This window comes from Triticum dicoccoides, chromosome 1B (assembly GCF_002162155.2).
Source record: "Triticum dicoccoides isolate Atlit2015 ecotype Zavitan chromosome 1B, WEW_v2.0, whole genome shotgun sequence".
In the NCBI taxonomy this organism is placed as follows: Eukaryota; Viridiplantae; Streptophyta; class Magnoliopsida; order Poales; family Poaceae; genus Triticum; species Triticum dicoccoides.
In genome coordinates this window covers 690560428-690565022 of record NC_041381.1, presented here as the reverse complement: position 1 = coordinate 690565022, position 4595 = coordinate 690560428, and positions in this window count along the sequence as shown.

Here is a 4595-nt window from a genome sequence, read left to right as displayed (position 1 = left end):
CATGACTTATACATGTTCCTGTAACTATAAGATTATGCAACTCCCATTTACCGGAGGAACACTTTGGGTGCTACCAAACGTCACAACATAACTGGGTGATTATAAAGGAGTACTACAGGTGTCTCCAAAGGTACATGTTGGGTTGGCGTATTTCGAGATTAGGTTTTGTCACTCCGATTGTCGGAGAGGTATCTCTGGGCCCTCTCGGTAATGCACATCACTATAAGCCTTGCAAGCAATGTAGCTAATGAGTTAGTTACGGAATGATGCATTACGTAACGAGTAAAGAGACTTGCCAGTAACGAGATTGAACTAGGTATTGGATACCGACGATCGAATCTCGGGCAAGTAACATACCGATGACACAGGGAACAACGTATGTTGTTACGCGGTTTAACCGATAAAGATCTTCGTAGAATATGTAGGAGCCAATATGGGCATCCATGTTCCACTATTGGTTATTGACCGAGAATAGTTCTAGGTCATGTCTACATAGTTCTCGGACCCATAGGGTCCGCACGCTTAAGGTTTCGATGACAGTTATATTATGAGTTTATGAGTTTTGATGTACCGAAGGAGTTCGGAGCCCCGGATGAGATCTGGGACATGACGAGGAGTCTCGAAATGGTCGAGACGTAAAGATCGATATATTGGACGACTATATTCGGAGTTCGGAAAGGTTCCGAGTGATTCGGGTATTTTTCGGAGTACCGGAGAGTTACGGGAATTCGCGTGGGAGTATATGGGCCTTATTGGGCTTTAGGGGAAAGAGAGAGGAGAGGTTGGGCGCCCCCCCCCCCCAAGGCCTAGTCCGAATTGGACTAAGGGGAGGGGCTGCGCCCCCTCCTTCCTTCTCTTCTCTTCCCCCTTTCCTTGACTCCTACTCCTACTACTTGGAAGGGGGAGAATCCTACTCCCGGTGGGAGTAGGACTCCTCCTTGGTGCGCCTCCTCCTAGGCCGGCCACCCCCTCCCTTGCTCCTTTATATACGGGGGCAGGGGGACACCCCATGACACACAAATTGATCTACGGATCGTTCCTTAGCCGTGTGCGGTGCCCCCCTCCACCATATTCCACCTCGGTCATATCGTCGCGGAGTTTAGGCGAAGCCCTGCATCGGTAGAACATCATCATCGTCACCACGCCGTCGTGCTGATGGAACTCATCCCCGAAGCTTTGCTGGATCGGAGCCCGGGGATCGTCATCGAGCTGAACGTGTGCTGAACTCGGAGGTGTCGTACGTTCGGTACTTGGGTCGGTCGGATCGTGAAGACGTACGACTACATCAACTGCGTTGTCATAACGCTTCTGCTTACGGTCTACGAGGGTACGTGGACAACACTCTTCCCTCTCGTTGCTATGCCATCACCATGATCTTGCGTGCACGTAGGAATTTTTTTGAAATTACTACGTTTCCCATCAGTGGCATCCGAGCCTAGGTTTTATGCGTTGATGTTATATGCACGAGTAGAACACAAGTGAGTTGTGGGCGATACAAGTCATACTGCTTACCAGCATGTCATACTTTGGTTCGGCGGTATTGTGAGATGAAGCGGCCCGGACCGACATTACGCGTACGCTTACGCAAGACTGGTTTCACCGTTACGAGCACTTGTGCTTAAAGGTGGTTGGCGGGTGTCTGTCTCTCTCACTTTAGCTGAATCAAGTGTGGCTACGCCCAGTCCTTGCGAAGGTTAAAACAGCACCAACTTGACGAACTATCGTTGTGGTTTTTATGCGTAGGTAAGAACGGTTCTTGCTAAAGCCCGTAGCAGCCACGTAAAATTTGCAACAACAAAGTAGAGGACGTCTAACTTGTTTTTGCAGGGCATGTTGTGATGTGATATGGTCAAGACGTGATGCTATATTATATTGTATGAGATGATCATGTTTTGTAACCGAAGTTATCGGCAACTGGCAGGAGCCATATGGTTGTCGCTTTATTGTATGAAATGCAAACGCCCTGTAATTGCTTTACTTTATCTCTAAGCGGTAGCGATAGTCGTAGAAGCTATAGATGGCGTAACGACAACGATGCTATGATGGGGATCAAGGTGTCGCGCCGGTGACGATGGTGATCACGACGGTGCTTCGAAGATGGAGATTACAAGCACAAGATGATGATGGCCATATCATATCACTTATATTGATTGCATGTGATGTTTATCCTTTATGCATCTTATCTTGCTTTGATTGACGGTAGCATTTTAAGATGATCTCTCACTAATAATCAAGAAGTGTTCTCCCTGAGTATGCACCGTTGCGAAAGTTCTTCGTGCTGAGACACCACGTGATGATCGGGTGTGATAGGCTCGACATTCAAATACAACGGGTGCAAAACAGTTGCACACGCGGAATACTCAGGTCATACTTGACGAGCCTAGCATATACAGATATGGCCTCGGAACACGGAGACCGAAAGGTCGAACGTGAATCATATAGTAGATATGATCAACATAGTGATGTTCACCATTGAAACTACTCCATCTCACATGATGATTGGACATGGTTTAGTTGATTTGGATCACGTGATCACTTAGATGACTAGAGAGATGTCTGTCTAAGTGGGAATTCTTAAGTAATATGATTAATTGAACTTAAATTTATCATGAACTTAGTCCTGGTAGTATTTTGCAAATTATGTTGTAGATCAATAGCTCGGGTTGTTGCTTTCATATGTTTATTTTGATATGTTCCTAGAGAAAATTATGTTGAAAAATGTTAGTAGCAATGATGCGGATTGGATCCGTGATATGAGGTTTATCCTCATTGCTGCACAGAAGAATTATGTCCTTAATGCACCGCTAGGTGACAGACCTATTGCAGGAGCAGATGCAGACGTTATGAACGTTTGGCTAGCTCAATATGATGACTACTTGATAGTTTAGTGCACCATACTTAACGGCTTAGAATCGGGACTTCAAAGACGTTTTGAACGTCATGGACCATATGAGATGTTCCAGGAATAGAAGTTAATATTTCAAGCAAATACCCGAGTTGAGAGATATGAAGTCTCCAACAAGTTCTATAGCTAAAGGATGGAGGAGAATCGCTCAACTAGTGAGCAAGTGCTCAGATTGTCTGGGTATTACAATCGCTTGAATCAAGTGGGAGTTAATCTTCCAGATAAGATAGTGATTGATAGAATTCTCTAGTCACCATCACCAAGTTAGTAGAACTTCGTGATGAACTATAGTATGCAAAGGATGACGAAAATGATTCCCGAGCTCTTCGTGATGTTGAAATCGACGAAGGTAGAAATCAAGAAAGAGCATCAAGTGTTGATGATTGACAAGACCACTAGTTTCAAGAGAATGGCAAAGGGAAAGAAAGGGAACTTCAAGTAGAATGACAAGCAAGTTGTCACTCCCGCGAAGAAGCCCAAAGCTGAACCTAAAGCCTGAAACTGAGTGCTTCTACTGGAAAGGAAATGGTCACTGGAAGTGGAACTACTCCAAATATTTGGTGGATAAGAAGGATGGCAAAGTGAACAAGGGTATATTTGATATACAGGTTATTGATGTGTGCTTTACTAGTGTTTATAGAGCCCCTGAGTATTTGATACTTGTTCGGTTGCTAAGATTAGTAACTCGGAACAGGAGTTACAGAATAAAAAAAGACTAGTTGAAGGGGAAGTGACGATGAGTGTTGGAAGTAGTTCCAATATTGATATGATCATCATCACACACTCCCTATACTTTCGGGATTAGTGTTAAACCTAAATAAATGTTATTTGGCGTTTGCGTTGAGCATGAATATGATTTGATCATGTTTATTGAAATACAGTTATTCATTTAAAATCAGAGAATAATTGTTGTTCTGTTTAAATGAATAAAACCTTCAATGGTCATACACCCAATGAAAATAGTTTGTTGGATCTCGATCGTAGTGATACACATATTCATAATATTGATGCCAAAAGATGCAAAGTTAATAATGATAGTGCAACTTATTTGTGGCACTGCCGTTTGGGTCATATTGATGTAAAGCGCATGAAGAAACTCCATGCTGATGGGATTTTGGAATCACTTGATTATGAATCACTTGATGCTTGCGAACCGTGCCTTTTAGGCAAGATGACTAAAACTCCGTTCTCCGGAACAATGGAACGAGCTACTGACTTATTGGAAACAATACATACCGATGTATGCGATCCGATGAGTGTTAAGGCTCGTGGCAAGTATCGTTATTTTCTAACCTTCACAAATGATTTGAGCAGATATGGGTATATCTACTTAATGAAGCACAAAGTCTGAAACATTTGAAAGGTTCAAATAATTTCAGAGTGAAGTGGAGAATCATCATAACAAGAAAATAAAGTTTCTGCAATTTGATCGTGGAGACAAATATTTGAGTTATGAGTTTGGTCTTCAATTAAAACAATGTGGAATAGTTTCACAAACTCATGCCACCTGGAACACCACAGCATAACGGTGTGTCCAAACGTTGTAACCGCACTTTATTGGATATGGTGCGATCTATGATGTCTCTTATCGGTTTACCACTATCGTTTTGGGGTTATGCATTAGAGACAGCTGCATTCACTTTAAATAGGGCACCATCAAAATCCATTGAGACGACGCCTTATGAACTGT